The 27,659-nt window shown below is 40.0% G+C and overlaps 2 long non-coding RNA genes across 3 annotated transcripts in view; one reads left to right on the top strand and one right to left on the bottom strand.

Annotated features, from left to right (window-relative positions):
- LOC147655297 (uncharacterized) overlaps positions 1-27,659 on the top strand; it is a 127,588-nt gene that overhangs the window by 26,991 nt on the left and 72,938 nt on the right. The gene's annotated exons all lie outside the window — the stretch shown is intronic.
- On the bottom strand, positions 13,352-15,682 carry LOC147655298 (uncharacterized). The gene is made up of 2 exons (XR_015283872.1): positions 15,213-15,682; positions 13,352-14,086 (listed from the first exon to the last, which is right to left on the bottom strand). It is a non-coding gene; the product is annotated as an uncharacterized LOC147655298 (long non-coding RNA).

Raw genomic sequence — 27,659 nt, 5'->3', positions numbered from 1 at the left:
GTTACAGTCATATAACCCAGCCACTTGTTTCTTCAGCAGTTGTCACGGCAAAGCTGTCATTTCCTAGTTCAAGAATGTTTATCACATCCTTATCCTTGATACACACTCTGGGAGGAGGAAGGATTCACAAAGCAAGTGGAAGTGTGATTCAGAAACTTCATCAAACTGAGCAGTGCAAGTGCTCCCAGCAGTGGCCTCTGTCTATTTCGGTATGTAGAATGTATAGCTGGAGTTCCTTACATAATTTAGGTTATACTGTCATTTTTCAAGAAAAATCCACAGTTTGGATTCAGTTTGCATAAATATTCAAAACCAATGTCTAAAACATCTCATTCCATTCTTACCAACTTCCAGCTGAAGGCTATTTCTGATCATGAATTGTAATGGTGGAAAGTATTGACTGAATCAGTGGGAGCAAGAGTGAGAGACAGACAGACACATAGACCATTTCTGAGGAGATATATCCTGTTTCCTATGGGCTTTCTTATTAAAATTATCCCAGTCTATACATTCTCTATTCAAGCATGAAGTGCTCATTACAAGTCTCTACATGAATTATGTACACTTAAAATGATTCCCTGTGCCATAAATATTGTCCTTGGTTAATAATTGACTGTGGGTTTCTCTCTCTGGTTCTCTGAACACTACTGACTGAGGGTCTGGACTCTTCCCATGCTGTTTCTTTCCTTTCACTCCTGTGATTTTCCAAGAAGATATCACACTGATAATATCGGTATAATGATGACACAAGTTTGGACTGGAGTATACAGCAACTCCTCTACCCATCCCAGTTCTTGCTTAGTGTCCCCTGTGATTTAATTGGAAAGCATGGGAAAAAATACAATTATTCCCTTTCTAATTGAATCTGCAATTTCTCTTCTGGTGTTTGCTGCAGTCCTTGTCCATTTTTGCTTTAACATGTACTTAACATTGTTACAGTAAAATACATCAATCTGTTGCTTTGTGAGACTGGTTCATGAAAAGAGTTTCAAAGAGCGGTATAAGGACCAAATTTGCTGTTCAAACTGCAGTGAATCCAAGACATTCCTTGTGTTTGAAGCTTCCCAGTCTCATGCTTAATAAGTCTGTACTGCCTGTACTGAGCATTTGGAAGATTCTATAGATTCACAGAGGAAGAAAAGCTGAATGATTGTAAAATGTTGCCTGGCAGAGTTCAGGTTTGTAATGTCAGCTTCAGCCAAGACCCCAGGACTGTACCTCATCAACTCTCCCCTCACTCTGCAGCTTTTAGGCTGGGTGTGCAGGAAAAATTGCTCTTACTTCATACACCAGCATACTTTATACATCCATCCAGCATGAGTTTTCCATAGAGCTTTGTGTGGGCTTCATACCTCAGATGAAAACTGCAAGCAAAGATAAAATGTGCTGAATATCCTGTCTGTGGTATTCAGGTACCAGAAAGAAGTGAGGAAAGGCTTTGATAGCAACACGATGAAAAGATTTCATCAGAGTGTTTTATCCTCTAAGTTCTGATGGAATTTTCCTCTTTTGGACATTCTGCAAATATGTGTTACTAAAAATGCTGTGGTTGTTCCTATAGTTCCCAACTTTTCCCCTGGTGACAGTTACAGCCACTCCATGTGGGAGCTGAGAAAACTGTGTCTCTTCTTTCACTCTCAGCCTTTGCAATTCTTAGCCCAATGGCTCCTTGCTTTGAGAGAGAGAGATATGGAGGATGCTGTCCAACAAGCAATATCTATTTATGGAGACGGTAAATACACAATGAGTTAGGAGACGGTGACCAAAATGTGCAGCATTGTTTGTGGGTCCTTGAGGACCAATAAAAATAATAGAACTGCAACTGTAAATAGCTTATTACAAACATCCAATTTCTATGCTTGGAATTCAGGACTCTGTCCAGACCATAAAATTAATCCTCATTGCCTGCTGAACCTTGGAAGCTGGGTTCCTCTGCCAAAGGTCACTCAGTTCTCAGTGGTGGCATCAGTGCTGATTTGTTTCGGCTCTGTGCATAAACATTTGCTCTGCTTGGTTACAGGCTGGAATTGCATGAAGATCATTGGAAAACTGGGTGAAGTGCCACAGCCCCTTCATAGCTAAGGATTTCACCTCAAGGAAAGGCACATGAAAGGACCTAGGTACTAAAATTGACATATTCTGTGATGGGTAATATAAGGAGAATGCCAAAAAGGTTTTTGCCTTGGGCTAATACATGAAATTACTGGTGAAGGAATGATGAGAATTCATAATCATAGCTAAGGTTAGACGTGGTAAAATATGCTGCATGTTCAATGGTAGTTTTAATTTTTACTATGCCAAGAATGATAATGTCTGTGATACATTTTCAAGTATTTAAGACTTTCAATTATTATGTATTAATTGAGAATATATAGAAATGCCTAAAGGGGCCAAGCTGAGTTGCAGGTTTTTTTGCATAGATTTACACTGATGTAACATGCACAGATAAAAACTGGTTGTAACTCAGTTTACATGATCATTTTTGGTTTATTTTTAAGTGTGTTCCTTTCTCTGTAGAATGAATCATACAGCCTATAAGCTGCTTCAGTATCTCTGGTGGTGTCCTCACCCACAAGAGAAATGAACTAGTAACCCCCTCTTACCCCTCTTTTACAGGTCATCATGTAATTGCATAATCAAGCTTGTAATTTAAGGTTGTACTGGAAGCAGTGTTTAACATAGTTTTGTGGACCTTTTCTGAATCTTTCCCATTAGAATACAGCATAGTCCCTAAAAAAAAAAAAAAAAAAAAAAAAGCAAAAAGCAGAATCTCAGGGCTGAGCTACAATGCTCTGCTGTTGCAGCAAAGATGATTATTCTAATCCTATATCCCCATCCCCTCCCTTAAGTACAAAACCAGCCAAAATTCAGTGGTGGCCACGAAGTCTTCAGAGATGGTACTGAAGGTATGGACATGCCCCCTGGCCAGTGAGGGGGGATGCTCTAACACAAGTCCACTCACCAAATGTCACTTACCTCCAGGCTTCAAGGAGATTTTACCTCTGCCTGTGCCTGCTATTGGTACAGTTGTCACTTGTCAAAGAAGGTAGAAATCCACACAGATCTCTTGTGAGGCCCAGGTGTTAGCAGCCTGCCTCAGGGCTGGTGAGAGCAGTAAAAGTTTGGCAGTGGCACAGAATATATATGGAAGTTTTCATGTTTTGCTTAACCTACACCATCAACAGTGCCAAATGGGACATAGGTGAAAAACTCAAAGACGTTCTCATTAGTTAATTATATGAACTGCAGTTTTACACCAGAAATCAGTGCACCCTCTTGCTTGACAGGCACTTAGTAGATCATTTCCAGTTGTCCCTGTACAAGGGACCAGGTGCAGCCCATCTTGGTTGGTAAAATCCCAGCCACACTGTAAGTGTGCACATCTGCTGATGTGAGTGGACAGACCTCTTCTGACACCTCTAGGCTCCAAGCCAGGAAAGAGGGCTACCCATTAAGACCTCCTTTTGTAACTGGAACCTAAAACATCCATCTGAGCTGCAGTTGGTACTTGTGGGAAGTACTTCCCACTCTGCAGGGCTGTGAGAGAGAAGGCAGAGCTGGGCTCTGCTCCTGCCAGGCTGCACGTGGAGACAAGTCCTTTTCCCTCATCTTCACCCTTCTCCCTCCCTCTCTCATGGTCTGTGAGTAGAGGAAAGCCTGCTCATCCTTCTTGTATGTGCAGTGCCCTGCAAAATATGGTCTTGATCGGATCTGTGGTTTACAGGCTTTATTATAGGACATAGAAACAATGGGAGTTTTATTACCCTGAATGTATCATTTCTGTTGGAATGCTCCCTCGGCATGGTGTTCTGACTCCAGGCTTGCTGAAAGAGGCTCACATAGTAATTGAAAGATTGCTAATATTTCTAATGCTGTTCAGAGCATAATTCCACATCAAAACTCTGCTTGGCTTTTGGGGCCTTTTAAGCATGCAAGTTTTATCCCACTTTAATTCGGCTTCTGAGCCTCGTCTCCACAGTGGATCAAACCAAGGGCCCAAATCCAACCATACTCTGAATGAAACTCCAGATTGTATAGCTTCAAGTCATCTTCCTATGTATGAAATTGCATGCTGTACTGCTTTGTAGAAGAGAAGTCCTTGGTCAAGTGCTTTTGTGCTCTATTATGTAGAAATGCAATAAAACCAACTTTTCCAGTTGGTTTATAATCTATGTTTATTATAGTCCCAAAAATTCATACCCTGGAGATAAAGCTGGTAAGTCTCACTTCCCCATATAAGTTTGTCCCAAGTATTGCTGAAAAAGACTTTCACACCATGGCCCAAAGTATGGTTGTCACCAGAGAATTCCATCACATTCTACAAATGACAGTGCCACTCTGCTTTATCCTTCTTTCAGAGACAGGAAATATAGCCTGCAGGTCTCAAAGTCAAGTTAAAATCATTCTGCCCACATATTGCAGATTAAAAAAAATAAAAATCCCTGCTAATTACACAGTGAGGAACTGATTTTCATAAAAGCTCAGTTCCTATTTTGGCACAGAGCTAATTGGTTAGAAGTCCTAAGAACAGTGTACACAGATTAATGGTCTATTTCAAAATTTGTCACAGTGGGAGCTTCTAGTTTGTGAACAACACACTTGTGAAAATCTCCCTTCACATTAGCAATATTAGCAAAAAGTTTTGCATGTGGTGCTTAACTCTGGTGAGGGTCTGGATATGGCCATTTATTGTCAAAATCAGAGGTTTCTGAGTGTAAAACTGCAGTTGACCTCTATGGTCTGACCCAGGTGTAGTAAAGTCTTTGGAGGCTGTAGAGGGTTGACCCTGTCTAGATGCCCACCAAAGCCTATCTCTCCCCTTTGCGAGTGGGCAGGGGAGAGAAAAAATAACAAATGGTTCAGGGGTTAAGGACCATGAGAGATCACTCACTAAATACCATCACAGGAAAACCAGGCTCGAATTGGAGATACTGATTGCATTTATTACTAAAAAAATCAAAGAAGGATAATCAGATGTAAAATAAGGCCTTTAAAAACACCTTCACCCCATCCCTTCCTCCTTCCAACCCTGACCTCCTGCCCCAGCAGTACAGGGAGATGGGAATGGGGTTTACAGTCACTTCATTAGAGGTTGTTCCTGTTGCTGCTTAGGGAGAAGAGTCCTTCCCCTGCTCCAGCATGGGGTTCCTTTCATGTGAGACAGCTCTCCACGAACTTCTGCAGTGTGGGTCAGTCTTTCATGGGGTGCAGTCCTGCAGGAACAGGCTGCTCCACTGTGGGCCCCTGCAAGTCCTGCTCCACCAGGAAACCTGCTCCATCACAAGCTCCTCTCTCCATTGGTCTGCAGGTCCCTGCCATGGACATCCCATGGGACCACAGCCTCCTCTCAGGCGTGCACCTGCTCTGGTGTGGGTCTCCTGCTTGGGCTGCAGGTGGATCTCTGCATCCCCATGGATTTCCATGGGCTGCAGGTGGATCTTTGCATCCCCCTTGGATCTCCATGGGCTGCAAGGGCACAGCTGCCTCACCATGGTCTTCACCACAGGCTGCAGGAGAATCTCAACTCTGGTGTCCGGAGCACCTCCTGCCCCTCTCTCTTCACTGACCTGCGTGTTGGCAGGACTGTTCTTCTCATGTTTTCACCCCTGTCTTTTCTGTCTGCAATTACATTTGCACAATACCTTTTATTTTTCTTATGTGTGTTATGACAGAGGTGTTTTCATCATTTCTAAGTGGCCCAGCCTTGACCAGCAGCATGTCTGTCTTGGAGCTGCCAGGGGTTGGTTCTGTCAGACATGGGGGAAGCTTCTGGAAACTTCTCACAAAAGCCTCTCCTGTAGCCCCCCACTACCAAAACCTGGCCACACAAACCTAATACCCCATTTCACATCGCTGATCTAACAGTAGGATAATGTCTGTCTATTTCTTCTCTGTCCTCTCAACCCATTTGCTTTTTACCACAGGGAAAAATGGTATTGGCACTCCATCTAATCTTCATCAGCCAAGAAGTGTTGACTGTGTTGCACTTTCACTGCATTAAATCTGTCAACCTAATACGAGAATAAACTCAAATTTGCTGCTAAACATACCTAGGGTGCACAGAAAGCAGCTCTGCCAAGGTACAATGAGTCTAATGAGTCTTTTGACTGTGCATACTGTATGTGTCCTGTCCATGTCATAAACCAAAAGTAAGAGTGGCTTTTTCCACAAGGAAACTGACATTGCATTTTGGGAGCAAGAGGTTGCTTCCAAAGAGTGTTGTGGAATGCAGTTTATCTGAGCTGTGGTCAGTGTATCATCCTTTCCTCACTTTTTGAGCCGTTTTTTTGAGAATGATGAATTGTAGTCATCACTGCATTCAATTAATTTTTCCTCAGCTGGTTCTTACAGTGTGTTTGTACTAAGTGTCCTCTAACAGCTGATAAATCATCCCTGAGAGGCTGCAGAGGCAGTAGCAGTGACATACACTGGACTGACAACAGGAATGTGCCATACCATGTCTCTCGTCCCCTTTTTCCAGAAAGAATTCTGTGACCTTTGGTGGCATTTGCAAGAAGCCATCTTATACTGATGTTCCATGGCTCTATTGATCTCTGTGTAATATTAATCTTAAACAAACAGGCCATATAATTTATGTAAACTCCATAGGTAATTAAATTCCTTCCAGCAAAGGTCAGGGCAGAATATTTAAGATTTCATTTGAATAGAAATTACAGTTAGAAATGAAGGGGAAAAAAAAGAAGAGGGAAAGGAAGAAATTTGGAGCTTGTCATATCAATTATTACGGTGTAACTAAGAGAAATCAAATCACTTCTCAAGGGCTCATCTGCACACACAGTTCGGAAATGTTTGCCTAGAATGACTTATAAATAACTTCAAGAAATGTTTAAATAGCTCTAATGGATAGTGAATGAAAACATCACCTTTTTTCCAAAGAGAACTGAGACCCTCCTTTTCAAATGAGCAAAGCACATCTTTGTAAATGACCATGATTGTAGTATCCATTCTTTCTTCACCACAATCTCAAGGCCATGGAGACCATTATTTTTCTGTTTACCTTCCAATTTCAAAAATCTTTTAATTTTAGTGTTGAACCTTTTGTCTACCAGAATAATATGTGTTCCTTGGGTAAGTCCAGGTGTTCACAGCTTCTGAGAAAGCACATTGAACAAAAACTATTTCGTGACAAAATTTCATGCTTTGAATATTGTCTTTTTTTGCTAGATATGTCCCAAACTATCAGAATGTTGTGTCATGTTTGGGAAATTGCCTAATTTCTACTACTTATCTGATGAAACAGTCTCTCTCTGGACCCAACAGAGGACTGTCAAAGAGGACTTAGGCTGGGCATGGAGACATTCAGCTGGTGAAAACTTGGGAAAATCCAGTCTATGGAGATTTCAGCCAGTGTCATAGTCACTTTCTCCTCCAGCTGAGAAGAGTCTACATTCACAGAGAAGGCTGGGGTATAAAATACTCTCAGTTATAGAATAGCATAAGGGGTACAGGTAGGATTTTGCAGAGTTATTCTTTATTGTCTTTTTCACCCCACTGAGTGGCCTGTAAATGCTGTTGTGAAGTGGGGCAGTGGCTGATCATCACATAAAAAGGTAATCCTGGTTTCAATTTAGTGCCATGCATTGCCACACCACAATAGTTTGCAGAAATTATTGTGTAGAAGTAAAAGCACTTGTCCCCATTCAGCAAGTGGTGATCACTATGAATTCAGTAGCAAGGAGCACCCGCAGCTGCATCTTAAACACTGCTCTGAGGCAGCTGCAGCATCTGCTGCAGGTCTTGCTGCTGCAGGTCTTGCTGCAGTCCTACTCCCATCACAGTAGCGTCTGTCTCACCAGCTTTGCAGCAGCATCTTCCATCTTGCAGCTGCTGCCTTTGCTCGGTCAGAGGCCCATCTGTCTCCACACTGCCTGTCTCTGTTATTGATATGATTGAAATCACATCTGCTCCTCCACCGACTGCTGCTCTCATGGCTGCAGTGTCGTACACTCCTGTGCTTTCTGCTGCTGTTACTGCCATGATGTCACAGGCATCTGACTCGGGTTTTGACACAGTTTCTTAAAAATCTCTGCTCTTGTGCTGGCTTGAGGACACAAGTGAAGCTGGGCTGATGTGAAATAAAGGTTCATCTAAAGCTGTGTTTCTCTACCATGGGCCATCTCCACACACTGAGGGGGAAGATGTAGACACTGTACGATAAGTAGATGTGAGAAGATTGATGCTGAACTTTCCTTGCTCCTGCAGTTGGTGCAGCAAGAGTTAGCTGGGATTTGGGAGGACTAGGTTCAGAATCTGCTTCACAATCAATTTGTTCTGTTACTTAGGCATAGATCTATTGTGGAGTTTTACACTTCATGTCACCAGTGCCCATTTTCCGGTGGTTGGTTTTCACTATGAAAAGAAGCCTAAGTGTCTTTGTCTTAAAATTCCCCATGCAATGGATGAGGAAAGTTACAAGAACCTCAGGAATTTTCTCAAAAGTTGTAGCACTGAGAAAAGACTTCCCCACAGGAAATGGAAATGACATGGAGACCTTTCACACAGGTGAAACCATCCCCTGGAGGGATGTACCTGTTCCTTTGAAAGAAATGAAAGAGGATTCAGTTCTTCCTTCTCAAACAACAGTTGACATGCAAGTGCTCACTTTCCCCTCTGGATGCAATGGCAGCACTGAAAAAAAAAGTAACTGAAGGATGGGATTTCAGTGAGTTTTGGCTGTCAGTTTAAAATAATGCCTTCCCATTCCCCCCTCCACTTTAAAATTAATAAAGAGGTGGGTGTATGTAGGGAACTTCCTCACCTACAAGCTCTGCATACAGTGCTTAAAAATTCAACAAGTGACAGGGGAAAGGGATGGACCACCCTTAGGCAGTGAAGAAGAAATCTGAGCTGGGATGTTTATCATCTGCTATGGCTCCCACAAGTAGTAATGGTGATAGTTCTGTAAAACAACACTTTAAGGTTAAAAAAAAAAAAAAGGGAGAGAGAGGGAGAGGAAAAGAAGTAGAATTGTAGCTCTGCTCTGAAGGACTGTTGTTACAGGGCAGGGAAGAACATTAGGTGGTAAAGTCCTATTGCTGGTTCATCAATCACAGGTTTTCCCAGTAAATCTCTGCCATGCAGTAAAACTCACCTGGTTACCCACAGAATTACAGAAACAAATTCAACTTTCTCATTTATTCTAAGTAATCATACTCCCAGGCCAAAAGCTTGGCTTCTCACTCTTGTCCCCCTCAGGCTCATCTTCACTGACGTATGCTGGCACACCCAATATTCTTTATTGCAAGCTTCAACCCAAAAGTCATATGGCCATGATGGCATGCTCTTCTGGAGCAATAACTCAGCCTGGTTGAGCCAATAAGTACTGAGAAGAGGCTGGGCTCCTCAGCTCAAGCACAGCCCTTGCAAATATATTGATTTGGGATCAGGCTCGTATGTTCATGGCTCCTAATGTGTCATTCAGCTTATACAAATGTGTACAGGTCTGTCTGGGAATATTTGTATGACGTCTCTGACTCATTAGCAGAATACCTCAGCATATCACAGTATGTCTCCTTCCCTCTCCTCTTCTCTCCCTCTCCTCTTTATGGTTCTAGTCCCTACTCCCTGTAGATGTTTTATTATGGTGCACTCTCTCACACCCACTGCAGCAGATGCTGTGGGAAGTTCGTGATGGTGCAGTCTGACAATGAGGAGTCAGCCCCACACTTGCTGAGCTCAAGACACTCCAGTAACCTCCTAGAAGGAATCAGGCTCTGTCTGGGTGCTTGCATTGCAGTAACTGTGTAACATTTGCAGAATCAGGGGCCCAATCTGCCATCAAAATGATCCCCACAAGCAGCTGGTCTCATGCCTGTCTAGTCAAACTAGACCAAACCTCAGAACCTTTTGAGGTTTGCCCATCACTAATAATTAATGTTTGACTTTGATAAAGCTGACATTTGGTTTATAAAGGCAGACTAATAAGCTCCAAGAAGGCTTAAAAATCCTATCGAGTAATGTGTTGCATTACAAATCTTAAAAATTACTTTAAAAATTAACATAATCTACTGCTGGGCACGTTAGTATATTAATGTGATTGGAAGCGTGACCTCTTTCTGCTAACTTTCCAACTGACCCCAGTAAATCTGTGGCATTTCTACTTATGTTAGAGATAACTATTTTTTACAGACCTGTAAAAATACAAGATATAGAGAATGTAGATACAAAAAACCACTGTATTTTCAGGGTTTTAAAAATTTCTGTTACAGGTTTTTCTCTTACTTGAACATATTTTGTATTCAATGAGTAGCCCAAAGTTTACATGTTTTACACAATTGGTTTTGTCTGGACTTTGTTCTTTGGCTTTCCATTTTGGAGGCAGATGTTATCTTTATGGTTAAAGAGGTTTGGGCCTCCCTCTGCGGTACTTAAAGGGACCCAAAGCTTACTAATTTTAATTTCAGTGGCTGCAGCTAGCAAGTAGTGGGAGTTACTGACCTTGAGATGACATGCATGGAAGGACAAAGTGCAATGGGGGCTCTGTCACGTCTCTCTGTGTCTTTGTTGGACGGTAGCTGCAATGTGCATCTATGTCATTTAGATGTGTCATTTCCCTCCCCTGGCTGGTGGATGGACATCAGCTGGAGGACATGGGTGATGCAGTAGAGGATAACATAGTCACTTACACAAGGGTAAGAAAACAAGGAAGAGGAAGGAAATGAGATGAAATTAAAAGTAGGAAGCAATGTGTTTTCTGATATCTTCATGTTCCTTCACCCTGACTCAAGGTGAAAGGTTTGATTGCAATTCTTAATCTATTGGGAGCACAGAACTAAAGCCAGGTACAATATTAATGATAAACATTAGCCCTCACAAATTGCTAAAGCTTTTTCCTGCTTTTGATGTCCTGTCTTTATTACAGTGGTGTTTCTTCCTGTTCCTTATCTACCCTTTGCCTTCTCTGAGCATGGGAGCACATCTTCCTTTGAATTACGGGTCTTCATCTGCATATGGTGATCGTTGCCCTCATCACCGAATATCCTGGGTGTCTCAATATGCCTTTAGCAGATCAAAGCAAATTTTCCTCATTCTCCATCTTCTGAAATGGCTGTTGAGTACTGTGCAGTCCCAGTTCCTTCTGATTTAGACAGCAACTTACATACCAAGAAACATGGCACACAGACCCTAGAGAATACATGTGAAATCTGAAAAAAATACAGACCAAGGGGTAGAGCAAGTAGAGGGAGTAATGAAGAATGATAAACTTGCAATAGAATGGAGTTATTAAGCTTCTTGTGACTATAAACTGTATTCAGTAGATGATATTGGATCCAAATAATTGGAGAGAATTTTTAAAACATTGACAGTCTCATCTCACACACACACACACACACACACACACACACACATATTTTGGCAGGAGAAAGTCTGCTCAGCCTGAACTGCATTTTTCCCAATGCACTTTTCCCCAGATGAGCTACTGAAGAGGAAAAAAAGATAAATTTCTTCCTGCAGGACTAGGCTACTCGAGCTGCAGGGTGTTGAAGGTGTGCATCTCCCTTTTAACATTTTGGCTATTCCCCAAATGTGCTGGGCTGACTTAGTGGCCATCTGTCTGAATCGACTGTGTTGTCCCTGGCTCAAATGACCACCCAGCCTGAGCCCTGCAAGGGGGGCTGCCTGGCTGTGGTTGGTTTCTTCCCCAAATAGCTCTAAAGTGTGGCTTGGTGTGTGCTTTAAGTAAAATTATGCTACTGTTCAGTTCTCCGCTTGATTAAAATGTATCTTTCAGCATTTAAGGGTGGGCAGTGGCTTCCTGGGATTAGAAAGGGAAGTGAATTGGCTGGAAAGCAGCAAGGAAATAAGTTGTTTACGAGTAGTGTGAGGGCAGAGTAGCATGTGTTGCTGAAATCTGGGGCTTGGCTGCCTTACTCAACTCCAGTTACAGAGCTGCTCAATGCATTCAGAGTCCCGTTTTCTTTCTTAATAGTACTCACAAGGACGCTTTTACCAGAAGAATGATTCATCTGCTGTGGTATTCCAGATAAATTTCAGGAGAGCAGGCTCCCTTGGGCTGGCAGTGTATCATTTGCCTCAGGACAAATCCCCTCACAGCCTGTCAAGTTGGCTGAACACAGCCTTCTGAAGAATTGGACTTTTTCAACATGTAAGATTTCACTCAGCATAACAATTTTTCTTCCCATAATAAACATTTTGAGCAGCTTTGGAAATCCTTTCACGGCTGTGGCAGGAGAGGCACCACCATCCACAGGAAGTACAAGCATTATAAACTCACAAGTACAATCACTGCTTAGCAGGTCGGTGTGAAACACGAGTGAGCACTGAGGTGCCTCTTCACTAATGCATAGAATTGGAAAACTTGGTTGTGCAAAGACACAAATGTTGCAGTGGCTGTTAGCTGGATGAAAAAGAATTGTTCTCGTTTCAAAAAGAAATAAGTTGATAAGAGAAACCTATTGTAAGTCTTTTAATGACCAATTTTAAAAGCAGTCAAAACATTGGCTTCCTGAGGAAGCTAATAGGGTTTTTTTTTCTTTTTTTTCTTTTTTTTTTTTTAAATAGATATATGTGTATGCTTAGAATATAAAAAGAAAGTTTTTCAACCTCCAGAGTCATTGGAGTGGACATTCTCTGACAAGTAGAGGCCAAGATTTTGGAGGTTTGGCCCAGGCTTTGATATAGACATGTTTTCAGCCAGTAGCAATTAATATCATTCTTTTTTCTCTGTCAGATGGGTCGGATAACATTCTCAGATGCACTGGAATTTAATCAATTTTTCTAAAAGATCTAAAGATCCTTGGATGGGAAACAGTATCTGATTCAGATACTGAATCTATAATATCTGAAATTTTGTGTCTGTACACCTTTCTGGCTCAATATATCTGTGTCTTAGAAGAAATAAAAGCAAGAACATCTTATCTGAAAAAAAAAAATAAATAAATTGAGTTTTAGCTTGAACTAGCTTTCCTTTTGTCTTTTTTGATCCTCACTAGTGCTGTGCTACACCTTCTGGCATTTTTTCCTTTTCTATTTTCCTGAATATTAAGAAAATGCCCAGCTAATTTTAATGGTCATAGAATGAGAAAATGAAATATCACTTTTTTTGATGTAAATTAGTTATTTTCTTATGCTGAAGAAGCAGCTTTTCTTGATGGCAATGGCTTCTGTTGTATTTATGTTCCTCCACTGATCTCATCAGGGTGCCAGATGAGCCATCCTTACAGGGCCTGAACCAGATGGGTCCAATATTAATGAGGAAAGGGGCCTGTTAATTGTAGCAAGTGGTCCAGAGACCAGTGCTTCAAAGCCAATTCAGCCAGACCAGACTGAGCCTCCCTGTGCACTGTTTTTCACATGATTTTTTATCATCTTTTGAACAAAAATTCTATATAGAGACACAGAATTTTCAGTGAGAAGTTATTTTTGCCATTAGCAATGAGCACTGTGACCTGCCATCTTCTTTTTGTAAGTAGAAGACTGAATGATTAAACAGGGTTATCCTATCAAATGATGGTTAATTTTATTTTACAGCAATAAGGTGAATTGACTCTAGACCAGAGCTTGGGGGATTTTCAATTATTTGCTGTGAGCTGGTCTCCTTCGACTTGGATTTGGTGTTTTTTAACTCTCCAAGGGAAATATCTCTGCTAAAAGTCTATTTTGCGTTGCAGGGCTTAAACTGGCACTCTGGTGATTGCAGTGAACTTTTTGGTCTCTTAGGTTTTCTATTCAATACTTCTCATTTTGCTTCTTTTATTCTGAGAAGAATATGATGCTCATATGAACTTTTACTCAGGCACAGTGTAGAAACTCACGGTTCTCAGACTTGCAAGCCATTTTTCCTCTCTTCTGGACTCTGCTAGAGCACTCATTAGCTACTGGTTTTGAGGGAAAGACCTTTGGCACCAGTTAGGTCCTAGGAAAGAATTTTGGCACAAAGTCTTTTTGTTGTAAGCTAAAAGTAATTCAAACACTAGGAGCTGTTGTCAGCAGCGTTTGTTGCAGCCCACTGAAGTGAGGTTTCTGTGAAGGTCTCCGTCATCCCGGGACTGTCCTTTAGCAGCTCCAGCTGTGAACACAACAGGGTCCTCGTTGCTGCTAGGCACTGTGGGGATATGAAAAAAGGAATATCTTCTGAGCAAGTTCCAGTCTTTGTTCAATAGTTAGCCAAGTATTTTCTTCACAGACATTACTTTACAGAGAAGGAAGTAATGGATCAAATATTTTTAAGAGTAGCATGCAAGTGCACTCAAAATCCTTTTGAATTTTTTTTCAAATTAATCAATAATTTGGTTTATTCTCTTTGGTTTATAAAAATAAGATAGGAAAGGATAATTAAGATAATTTTAAAAGCTGCTTATATTGTATGTGTTTTATTTAAGCATGTATGTAAATTTAGTTATCCTTTCACAAATGAAAACATTATGTGAAAGATGTGATCTCAGAAGAGTTTGTAAGATACCATTAGAAGTTACTTGGACATTTACATTTTCTGAGTGAGGCTTCTTGAAATCCAGAGCTATGATTATCCTGGGAAAGAATCCTTTCCTTTCCATTTGTAGTAGTGCTCACTATAGTCTTTTTACAGCCTAAGTTTACTGTCTGTGTCAATTCACTGGCAGTTTTCTTTGAGTTTTCTGTATAACGCACACTAAATATAAGTTGACAATAAAAAACTTCTTTAATGATTTTATAGTTTTTGTTAGGAACTTGTGGTTGTGAGCTAATAATATCCTAGTTCATGACTCTCATTTCTATCTCTGTCATGACTTGCCCCCTGGAATTTATATCTGTGTTTTACAAGTCAGTGTTCAGGATCTTTATTTTTATGTAGCATTTTTCCCATTCTAGCACGGATTATTTGTATACAAATAAAGATTGTTTCATATTACGTACCCACTTTCACTCATCTTTGGACAGGAACACTTAGAATATTATCAATATTGCATTTCACATATGATCATCAGCTACTTGAAACTGGCAGATGAAAATAGTTTGTTTTCATTATGTCACCCCATTCTTGCTTCACTGGTCAACATGTCATTTATAGCTGTAGTTCAAAGCATGGAGAAATTCAGCAACCTGCATTCAGTGGTAATAAAGTATTGATAAAGAAATCAAAATGGACAAAGCTTTCAGCTAAAAATCTGTCACATGATGGGAACTTGTATAGGTTTCCTGATGTTTTCAACTCTTTGTGATTCCTGTTGTAGGCAGGAGCTGGGACTTACCAAAGAATTTGTGGACAGAGCGACTGCATCAAAGATTCTGCAATCTTTGCATCAGGATGGCATGCTTTTTCTTCCACATCTGTGATGAAATTTCCATGAAAGTCATTGTGATTAATGACTACAAATCTGAAAAAGATCCTGGATTACAGCAAACTCCAAGGTTTCATGTAACTCAGATTCACGGACAAGGTGACATAAGAAAGATGTAATTAAAATAAATTAAATCTTCCCAGCTGTTCAACAGCTTTTGGAATCAACCACATTACACCTCGCATAGCAGATTTGCATCTGCAAAAGATCACGTTCTGTCAAGTAACTGTGCTCTTATATAAAGTGGCCATTTCAACCTTATTCTTTCAGTTTGTCTGCTCTGTGATCAATATCACAGTCTAGACCTGGATGACTGCAGAATCTGATTGCAGCTTAATTTCCCACAAGAGTAGCTAGACCTGCTGAAACAGCTTGAATATGCAGCACTGAATAAGCAGGCTGAGTGACAAATGTCCTCACACCATATTGGGAAGCCCAATTAGCAGAGTGCATCTTGCTGTGTTATTTTTCTCCCTATTGCATTTTGGAAGGATTAAGCTCTGGGACAGCCATTGTTAAGTAAAGGAAAATAACATTGGCATCCATTACTGAATAAATAATACCAAGGAAACAGTAAAAGTGCATGTTTTTTGTTTTTTTTTGTTTGTTTTTTTATTTTTTAATTCTTCAGTTTACGTAAGTGTATATAAGGTTTACCTTAAATACTTGAAGATAAACTGGCAGTGTGTTAAACTGTTTGCATCCATTAAGGACTTTTACCCAATTCTTTGCTAGGTCTAACTGGGGCAGTGGAAAAAATTACCTTCCCCACCAGTCCTTTTCACAGCCACTGTCAGATGATACTGACCTCATAGTGTGGTTGGAGGTGCATCTGATCTACAAAGTCCAGAGCCTGCAGGCAAAAAGCACTGATGAGAGCAGCAAGCTTGTCATTAGGTTTGACTGCATGCACTGGCTATTGAGGATGGGTAACTTCATTTTGGGTGGCATCTGCTTTTCCTAATGCCAGCAATGTCCCTGACTGCTTTGCCTGTGAACTGTCTCCTGAAAGGCTTCACTTTGAGGCTCATCTTAGGTCAAGCCTCAGTCAACACCAGTTGACATTAAAATGCTGTGCTATAATTTGCAGTGCTTTAAAGATGTTTCATTGTTATGTCTGTCCTTGCACAAGTGCTGACTCCGTTAGAGAACCAGAAGGGAAAACCTGGAGCCACTGATTGCATCCACTGCCAAAACTTAAGCCACTGGTGTATGTGAGTCAGTGAGAGAACTCCTGGTCTGGTTTGCCAGATGAAACGATCTTGTCCCTCCAGAGAGATTTTGTTGGATAAAGGGGAAGGTATCAGAAGCTTCTTTTCTCTGGACAGGCAGCCAGGAAGGGAAGACAAGGAGAGAAGTGTGCCAGGGGATATGCTCAAATGACTCACCTCCGTTTGGTAATGCCTTCACTCCCTTCAGCAGCAAATACAAGCCAAAGTAACCTCAGGGTACATTTATGCAGAAGATTGGGCTGCACAGCTTATTCCACCCTGGGCACTCTTGGCTGAACTCATTTTTAGGACTCAGCTTTCAGTTCTCATGCCAGCTACCACTGTTGAAGGTAACAAAGAACCTTCGTGTTACTTTACTTTTTATGCTGAGACCTAACTAATTCAGATGTGGAGGTGTCAGTGAAAACAAGAGCAAATAAAGAAAATGGATGTGGGGAAGGAAGGCAAGTATTGAAGACAAAGGGCTTAGGTACCTCCCAGTTGGGGATCACTCATACAATGGGCCATTAAAATTTAGCTGACTCGAGTATATTGTTTTTAATTTGTATTCCCATAACATACTCTGTTAAGGAGGGTGTATGCAGCAAATGTATATTAATGATGCTACACATTTGCATATTATAGATCCATAATACCAAGGGTGTAGTAAAAATCTTTATTAAAAGTGGTGACTATGCAGCAGTCAATTTTCTCTGTATCTCAACCATTTTAATGCTTTTTTTTGCACACACACACACACACACTCACACACACCCTACAACTGACAGCTATACAACATTAAGGGACTAATGACCTGCAAAATTCCATTTATAAGAGATGAAGAAATGTTAGATTTATATAGGGAATCATCAAATTATCTCTTCTTCTGGAAGATTTCCAGTTCTTTGTTCCTTTGTTCTAAAATTTTTAGACCAATAACCTGATAAATGCAATGTTGTTAAAATATATATTTAATCCACTTTTAGATTTAGTGCCAGGAGAAGAATATCCTGAATTTAGTTTTCAGGATAGTTTGTATGGCTGAGATACACATTTCTGCAATTCAACATTTTAATGTGAAAAGTAGCCTATTTGGGCTAGCTGTGGATTCGGTTACAGTCTTTAACTAAGGAAAGCTTCAGTGGTTACTTCAGCATGTCTGAACAGATCCATCTTTTTCTTATTTTGCTTTGAGCAAAATATGGAAAGGTTTGCCTTCCATCACTACTGTTCATGGATGTTACTACTGATTCAAGAGAACTTAGAAATGTGGTAAGAAAGTGAGTATCCTGTCTGGTTATACACAATATGAGCAAAAGTCTCAGTCTTGGTGAGGGAAGGTTTTTTACGTGAGAAATGAAATTGTGGCCCAGATTCATAGAACCATAGAACAGCTTTGGTTGGAAAGGACCTTAAATTAATTTAGTTCCAAACCCCTGCCATGGGCTGGTTAGCATACCTTCCACTAGACCAGCTTTCTTAGAGCTTCACTAAAAACCTTTGAAGTTGTCTGTAAAGGCTAGACAATAGGGACAGGCAAATAATTCCACTCCCTTTTGAATGGGTTTTTGTGCTCTGAGGAATCACTTGTAGCTGTTTCTTGCTAGAACAGAATCAGGGCAAAAATGGGGAAAAGTGGACTCCAAGCTCATGGTGCAAGAGGTGGATTTTGGGGGGTCTGGCTGACTGCAAAGGCTTCTTTTTCAGAGGGCCCCACACAGTTTCCCATCAGCCAGTTTTTGTATGGACATGTGATGAGAATTAAACAATATCTGGGACAATATTGGGCCTGGACATGAAATGTTTAACTCACTCCATCCCATCCTCTCTTCCCTAAAGAAGGTGCCACCTCTGATAGACCAGAAGGAGCAGGAGATGTGTGTTTCCATGATGCCAGTTGATCCTTGTCTCACTGTAGCTCCCTGCCCTCCCCTCTTCCACAGAGCAGTAGGTACCTCTCAGGTCCACTGCCTCTGGGCTTTGCTGCACAGAGAGCAAAAGCCCAGGCTGTCCACTGCTGTTCACAGGTCTTGCCATTGACTCCAGTGTGAGCTGGAGGATATCCTAATTTATAGAAACTAAATGATCTTTAGAGACCTAAAAACGCTAAAGTAATGTGCTGCTCAGTGCCTTATATCCTCAGTGATACTTTGTCTAAGAATGAGTAATCAGAAGCTTGACAAAACAATTTTTCATTCTTCAGATACTGTCTGACATTAGGAATAGGATTTATATTTTTGGCTTATGCACAAATCATCATCCCTTGCTATTAAAGGATAACAGAAGTGGAATACTATAGGCTAAAAGCAGGTAAGGGTCTAAATTTTAAGTAAATATATCTTCCCTACTTTGCATTTCTTTTTAATATCTACAGAAGTGTTGTTAATCTTTCAGATTTAATTTTAACCTGAAAAGCAAAGAAAACAAAGAAAAACAAAACAAAAAATTATATTGTCCTTGGTGAGGAAGGATATATCCCCTTTGCCCTGTGTGCCTGCAGCAGTTGTCCATGACTGTCTATTCTGTGGGATACCTGCAGGTATATTCAATGTACTATGGTGATGTCAGAGCAGAATCGTGTCAGTGAATATGTACATCCCTCATATTATTATCCTTGCATAAGGATATCCTTATGCATATCTTTATCCTTGCATAAGGTTTTTGTGAGGGTTAAGTTTTAAATGTCAGGGCAGTGACCAAAGGGTCATCCCAGATATATGTGGATTTATAGTTGTGTGATGTGAGGACTGAAATAGCAAAATCTACCTTTAAATTTAAATACAATTAAATTTTATTTTCACCCAAAAAATTTCTTCCATTGCTGTAATCCAGCTGATTTTTTTGAGTGAAACTAATTGGGGCAAAATAGACTTAAATGTTATAAGTGGCTGGAAAAGAAATGGGGAAAATGGGTATAGTTTTTCAGGGAAATTAAGAGGATGCAGTATGTTATTAGCCTTCCCGACAGTCCGGTTGAGGCACATACTTTACATCCTGACTTAGCTTTATTCAGTCCCGCAGCGATTCTTCATGAACAAAATGTGGAAGCAAAAAGAGAAGAGTCAAGACCTCATTATTTTTTCCTTAGTCATTTGAGGGACCAGTTGCCCCATCCCAGTCCCTTTAGACCTAAAGGGAGTTTTACCAGTGACGTTAGCAGGAACAGGATCGGGCCCAGTAGCTGGATATTTTGGAATTGCTTCTGTCGCCCTTACTGCATTGTTGCCGAGAGTACAGAACATCCTTTCCTTCTGTTTTTCACTCCTTACTATTTCCCTGGAATACTTAGGCAGCGAGTGACTGTAAATGCTTAACCTTTGTCAATGGCAGACATTCAACAACAGAGTTTGGCTGCCTCCCTCTATTTCCTTGTGGACACTGATTTAAGAGTCCATCCAAAACATTTGTTCAGAAGGATATGACTAACATGAGAATCTGTCACTGTGTAAACACAGTGACCAAAAACAATTTGGCAGTGTTTTGGATCTGCTGGCTAATAACTGGGTATTTGCATTTGATTTAACAGCACCAGTTGTGATGATCTAATGCCGCTTAGGTTTTTTGTGGATAGCTCATCAGATTTTTTTTTCATTTTACAATGATTCAGCATAATAATATGAGAGATAAAGAACATATTAAAAAAAAGTACATATTTCAGTAAGTAATATAAAATTTCAGTTAGGACCACATTTGGAATGATGTGCTGAGCTCACACCAGAAGAGCAACGCCTGCATTTACTGGAAATATTGCAGAAAGAGTCAGTGAAGTCATTGAAAACAATTTGCCATTCCCTTCCTAAATAGGCTTGGACTGGAAAATGGTCCTCTGGGTTGTGAGCAGATTTAGCCTTAACAGCCAGTTTCCCCTACAGAAATGGAGTAAATTCCCTTGGGAAACCAATCCGAAAAATATTGATGAGAATTTTTGAAAAGAGGAGTGGTACAAATATAACACAGTCAAAAATATATCAAAAGCTATAAACTAATTTCTTTTGTTGGGCAGTCTCAGAAGAGCACATTCATCTATTAATGCTTTTATCACTGCAGCAGGTATAATGTTACACTGATCCAACTGTGTCAAAAGTTATGTGAACAGCACCTGTATCAGTCCCTAACTGAAATTCACATTATTATCAGGAAAACTATAAAGACTGTGAAGCCGTAATGATACAGATCCAAGTACAAATTGATAAGCTTGAAGGGCATATGATTTGTATTAACTTCTGTACCTTCTACTGACATTGTTTTCAGTGTTGTAAAAGAGTAGGAAAATATTGTGCAATAGATGGTATGAACAAATTTGCTTTTGATTCTCCTACTGCTAAAAATCTCCTACTCCTAAAGAGGTGATGAACATGTTCGAAGACCAGATCTTTTCCTGCCCACAGCAGTACCTAGTTTTTTTTGTTGGCAAAAAGAAGAAAAATTCTCCTTTCCCCACACACACGTGCCTCACCCCAACAGATCTGAGGAGATATGGAAAGTCAAATAATGTGGTCTTAGAACCACAGGAATGACAAACTTTTCCATGAGCTCTCAAAATCTAATAATGGCAAAGATAATTCTGTGCACAGAACCATCACCATGATTAGTCTTTCTGGTGCTCAGTACCTTCAGTTTTTCACATTTTTAATCCTTTCTTTTGGTCTTTGATAGCTGATGAAAAAAATTTCTGTGAAATATACTTTCAGCATAGGTTAGATTTCACCCTGGCACTTTCACTTCTGTGCAATATATTTCTAAATCTTTCATTTCACACTGACAAGCACTTTAGCAAGAAAGCTGTAAGATCCTATGATAGAATCATAGAAATTAAGAATTATCAAATCCATCTCTGTGCCTTAGGGGAGGAGAAAACAAAGAGATGACAGAAGACCAGAAGATAGCAATACTATGCTATATGAATGTTTATCTTTACCAGCCAAGTAACTGCAGCTAGGAGCAGTGTATGTTTTGTTTGTTTGTTTTTTTGGTTTTTTTTTTTCCCTTTCTGACAATTCACTTTAAAATTTGCCATATAATTTTTTCTTCTGTGATTTTAAAAAAATTATTTCACTTCAGTCTATAATCCTTGCTTCCTGCATGGATCACCAAGACACAGCTATAGCTTCTGGATTCAGTTGCCACTTACAATATGTAGACCCTTCCATGTCCAAGAAATAAAGACAGGCCTCTGTGTTGGAAACTTCAATATTTCTAAAATTTACAGGAGTGGAGTTTGATATCTGTGGGGAAATTTGGTGGGGAGAAAGTGAGGAGAGGAATATAGCAGACTCATACTCTAGTGTGAAATATCCTTTTTCCTTGAAATCTCTTGCTCCCTGTCTTTCCTTGGTGGAGTTGGTCAAATCATTTAGTGACAATGAGTCTTCTTTGCCAATGCTACCTTTTCATTATTTCTCCACTCACTGTGATGGCAATAAAAGACTGCTTCAGAAAGAAAAACATTCTCAAGATCTTGCCCTGCAGTGCTCTGGAGATGTGATTAACTTTCCATAGATATAAACAGCTCCAAAGTCATTCAAAGCAAGGGCCTGAGACTAGCTGGTAGATTTTGGATGTTTTCCAAGCAAAAAGGAAACAGGAACATCTGTATATTCTGCATGCACACTGCAGTGGCAGTGGGCTGTCATTCCCAGAGGCTGGACACGCCTCTCATCCCATCTCCAATAGCACTTCCCAAAGAGTGACTTTATCTCTCCCACCTCATTCCTCTTCCCGGCCCGAGCAGTGAATGTTCTTCATCTGGAGGCTCTGCCACTCCTTGGCATTGCAGACCAACAGGCACAGCACTTCCACCATGGGGGTTAACCTGCTTAGAGCAAGCTGGGGACTGCCTGTGTGAGCTTCTCCACCAATAAATCAGATGGGTGGTAAAGATTTCCAGTTTGGATGCAGTGATGAACAGCTGTGGGGAGTAAATGTCTCAGCTGGAACAGCTGGAGCTGAGAGGATGTGTGACTACGTCCTGAGACAGCCAGTCTCAGACAGCTACGTAACAAGAGCAACTGAGCTGTGCTTATAACATTTCCAGGCACTTAAACAAAAGTATTACCCTAAAACCTGCCTCAGTCACCATTAAAATACCAGAGCATCTTGCCATCTGTTCCCCAATTAGAAAACAAACATGTCTAATTAACGTCGCTTTATTTTCTGGTCTCAGATACCCACAAAAAGAGTAAAAGAAGTCTCAGAAGCTGATTGTAGAGAAGAGCTCTAAATACACTGTTGCAAATGCAAAATGACTCCCTTAAAAAAATATATAAAGCTTAAAATTTCGCAAGACCTAGTCACAATGCCAAGAACAGTTCTAGTAAATCCTAACAGGCAAAAATCCAGATGAGTCTTTTTCAGAAGAATCCAAGAAACAAAATAATCAAAGACACCATGAATACAAAAAACTACACCTGTAGAGAGTGAAGGATTCTTATTATACTCTGTTACCAATTTATCTCAAGTTTTGGATGAAAGTATCTTGAACAAGGGCAGAATCTGATGAACATTCACCTCATTTAATTTATTAATATTTGTGGAAGATTTTTTGTATTGAAGGCCATGTGTATGATTTTGAAAAAAAGCAATAGGTTGCTATGCTTCCAGTTCTATATTGAAGTCTTTCTGAAGTCTGAAACATTTCTTGATCTCCCTCAACTGCTACAGACAGAGGCTGTAAACCAGCTGGTAACATCAGTCTGATGCATCCATCAGAGAGAGAGGCTTGCTTTCCAGCTGCCAATAGTTTATCTTATCTTTAATGAACTGGTGTTTAATACTCTGCATTGTGTGTCTGTTTCAAATGTTTGTTTGTTTGTTTTTTCCTAAGCAGAAGCTAGTTTCATGAATGAAGTTGGAGAAAAAAAACAACAGGGAAATTAAAAGTGGTTTGTTTTGCTTTTTGAAGTAAAAGAAAAAAAAAAAGAAAAAAGGTAAAGAAGCTGTTTCTTGAAATTTCTAATACCTCATGGTTCAGAGTAAGTTTTGACTTTTAGAAACAATGTTTGTTTTGTGGCCAAGCTTTGGCAGTGCCCACAAGAGCAGCCCACACTTTCATTCAATGCATTTGTTTATGTGTCAGTGTGCTATGAAGCAAATCTCTGAAAAATCCTCTGAAAAAGCTTCTGGTTCTCCTTCAGAGCTCTTCATAGAAAGGATGACAGTCAGCTACCACTATCAGTTTCTGCTTTAAGCCTAATGGCAGAGGCAGATCTCAAGTTTCCAACCCCCCCGTGATTTGTGTGGGTGTCAGCATTTCTCTCTGCAAGAGAATGTCTACAAAGTCCATCCTTTTTCTTCATTTGATAATTTAAAAACTTGGAAAATTACATTCTTAGGAAATATGCAAAGGAAATACAGATGCAATTTCAAGGTATGCAATAAAAATTGAGATTTAAGGCTGTCTTAGTAATCTTAATTCAACCCTATTATGCATATTGATACAATAATTTTAAAAGTCTTTACACCTCATTTTTTGTCTTGCCAAAGATTGTGTCATATTCATTATATAAAATGTGTGTGCTCAGGACTATACAGCAGAAGAAGGATCCTAGAAGAGATAAAGGCCAAAGGACTGGGATGTGGAATAAGGAGGAGACATACAAAATATTAGCCACCTGATAGGTGTAGATGTTTCAAGAAATGGAAAGATATAAATAGAAGGAAAATAGGCATTGTGTTCTAAAGACACATCTCTTTTCTTCTTGATTCTCTCTACATGGGAGGTGATTATACAGCAAATGTAATTGCTGTTTCCTGGTGACTCAGGCATTGGCTCTCCCACACCACATTTGCAGACACAAGCCCTTCAATTCAGCATTCACTTTCTGTTTCAGAAGGCACTTCAAATGAAGATTTACATTCAGAATCATGATGAAATAAATAGGGAGAGTTTTCTTTAGCATTATTTGTATAAAATATTGCCACAGGGACAGAAAAATTACCTTGATCATGAAATAATGTCTGAGATGGATTATATCACACAGTTCTCTCCCTTTGGCAATGTTTTACTGATGTTCTCTTGAAGACCAGTCAGAATTTACATCCTCTATATGAATTGATATACACATATTATATTCAATTGTCTGTAATACAAAATTTATTTTTAAACCTTTAAAATTATGGATATAATTTTGCATCTGCACTTAGCTGGTATAATTTAAGTCCCTGGAACAGGTAGCAAGACTGCACCCTAAATTATTAAGATATAAGATACATTAGGTGAAAAAATACCTCGTTGATGTCATAGCATGTATTTCGTATATTATGGAAAACAGAACTTACTCTCCTGTATTGTTTGATACCAAAGAGAAAAAAAATAAAATTCTTGGTAATAAAATTTTAGTGATGCTACATTCTCTGTGTCCCAGCCCTACAATGTCAAAAAATTGGTACCTTTTGCTTCTTAGGGTTCCTACTAAAAATTAAATCTCTTCATGATGTAAAGCAGGAACTTTCAAGAACCACATTGTGCTTTGTGTTCCCCTATTGGAAAGGAGATATCAGGAGCAAAAGAAACTTAATTGAAGCACTCTGCTTTCTTGATTGTTCTTGGGCACCAGAGTAGTCCTTTGTGTGTGTGGATAACCAGGCAGAACATTCCTGAGGCTGCTGTAATTTATGCAAGGTATTGGACTGACATCTGGCTGTCTCCACACTCTAGGGGAAGATATAAGTGGCTTAAAGCCAGTTTTGCCTGTTCTAGTGATGAGAGCAGCTCAGAAAAAATCAGAAAATCTGGTACTTAAGTATACAAATTATAATAATAATATTTTGGGGCAGAGGAGTAAATAGATGCCAGGCTGAGCAAATGTGGCCCAGTAGTGATGCAAAAACAAAGCCCCATCTGCTGGAGACTTTGCAAGACTTTAAGATTTGGACTAGTGGGTTCATAGATTTTTAATAAAATACATAGATCATCAGGGCAAGATTAGAGACTGATAACTCAACTATGACTTGTATTTTGATTTCTTTTTAAAGAAACGTCCAAATACTAACAGTAAGGTTTCTGTTTTCTTTTCACAAATCTGCTTTACTGTTTAGATTATAAAACAGGGATGAAAAGGGACTGGTGGGATAGTCCTGTACTCCTACCTCCATCTTTCCATGTGCTGACATTTCAGGATAAACTGTCTTTCCAGAAAACTGCAACAAGAAACGTTGCAGTTAGAATATGCTGATTTTTGATGTTCACTAAATGCACAGAAGGTATGTTGTATGGAATTCCTTCCATCTCAAAACCTCTCTTTTTTGGCCATTGACACATGCCAGTAACATAATTTACACATATTTGTGGTTTTGCTCTGTGAAGGAAGTATTAAGCTTTGAGACACTGTAATAAATTTGTTTGGTTTTGATAGAGATTGGCTGCCTGAATGCTACCATTTTTATCAGCTATAAATTGCTCCACAAGCTGTGGGACGAATGACCTTTCATAGTCAATTTTGACTTAAACCGCATAAATCGTTTGCAGTGACTCCTTCAGTGTAAGTTTGTCTGAAAACGCGTTTTCTAATGAATTGCATCATTCTCACTCTGAAGAGTGCTCACAAATAATGCCCTGCAAATGCTTGAAGTTGAAGGCAGACTGGTACCAACTTACCCGTGTGGGGTTTTTCTGGTCGCTATAGGATGGCCAGTGGAGCAGCACAAAGCAAATCTATGCTTGAAATGAAATATTAATGTTCCTGTCAGAGCTTTTTGGACCAGCCCATGGATCCTGGTTTTCCTGTACTAACAAACCATTCATGGATAGAGACAACAGTGACAACACTTGGTGATTTCAGCTTGAGGCTCATCGACCCTTTCTGGGGACAGAGGGAACCACACTGGGCTTCTGCCCTGTGGGAAACTATAAAATCACTGAGAAAGCAATGTGAACCCCCTTTTCCTGAAAAGGACCCAAACTGCACAATGATTGAGTGGTCAAGACTACAACAAGGTCATGGTAAGGGCTGGACTGAATCCTAAATTTTAATCCAGTACTGGAAAACCGTGCTCTCCTTTAACTTAAACAAAGGTTATCGGAAATATCCTTTCAATTAATACTGGTGAGACTGGGCCACTTTTGTTGCCATTCAGTTTTATGTTTCCTAATCTTTCTATTTTCTCCTTTCTGTAGTGTCTGTCATAGACTTTTCCTATCCTGGGGTGAAAATAATTGAGCAGTTAGCAGAAGTATCAATATCAGAGTTAACCTCTTTTCTGTGGTAAAATGGCATTGTGCTAATCTCCCTAAAAGAGAGTCACCTCCCTCAGAGCATCTGAGGATGGTGTTTAGTTAGAAATATTCTCAGTGACACTCTGAGGACCTTTGAGGTGAAACAGAGAAATGTTTTCAGATAGAAAAAATAGGGAATTTCTCTTATTTAATTGTCTCAATTATTTCTGAAACTGAATGGAAACCAAAACTATTCCCTGAAATAAAATTCTGAAAAAATCCCATGTTCTAACCCAGACATTGCTAGGTACCAGGTGCCAACCTGAGAAATACCATCAGTAGGTGGTACCTGCCCTACTGACAGCCAACCCCAAGAGCAGTTTTCCTCACTGTGGAAGAGGCACAGATAAATCTCTTGAGGCAGATAAAGTAGATAAAATACTTGAATCCAATTTTCCACCTCTCTACTGTGCTACTGGTAGGTTTAATTTCAATCTCTGACTCTTGGATCGGTACAGGTCACTTTTCTGTCTGTGGTGAAAGACTCTCCCTGATAGATTTGTCCTGGAACTGTACTGTCCTCACAATTTGTGAAGATGGTAAAGCCTGATTTTGACAATTCTGCTCTGCCCTTCTACACTTTTGAGTGGCATAGATAGTTACTGATCCTGGCCTGCTTCCACAGAGCTGACACTGCTGGGTCTGGCATTGCGCTTTTTGAATGACATTAGAAAAGGAGCCCCTTGCATCTGCTCTGCTGAGAGGTGTAAAAATATCATCACCATCATTCTTAGAACAAATACTTCTGTTTTTCTCTGAGCCTGCTTGTATAACCTTGTCCTGAGTAGTTTACTGCAGCTTTTCTTGTGGATGTCACTCTCACAAAAACAACGGTCGAATAGGAAAACGATTATTTATGCACCTATTTACATCAATCTCTCCCCATGAGAAGACAGGACTTTTCCTGCCCAGTATCTCAGTAAGTGCTTAGAA

Source organism: Cyanistes caeruleus, chromosome 1 (genome assembly GCF_971803275.1).
Source record: "Cyanistes caeruleus chromosome 1, bCyaCae1.hap1.1, whole genome shotgun sequence".
Classification (NCBI taxonomy): Eukaryota; Metazoa; Chordata; class Aves; order Passeriformes; family Paridae; genus Cyanistes; species Cyanistes caeruleus.
The sequence above is the reverse complement of the archived record's forward strand: the minus strand, read 5'-3'. Positions and strand labels throughout refer to the sequence as shown.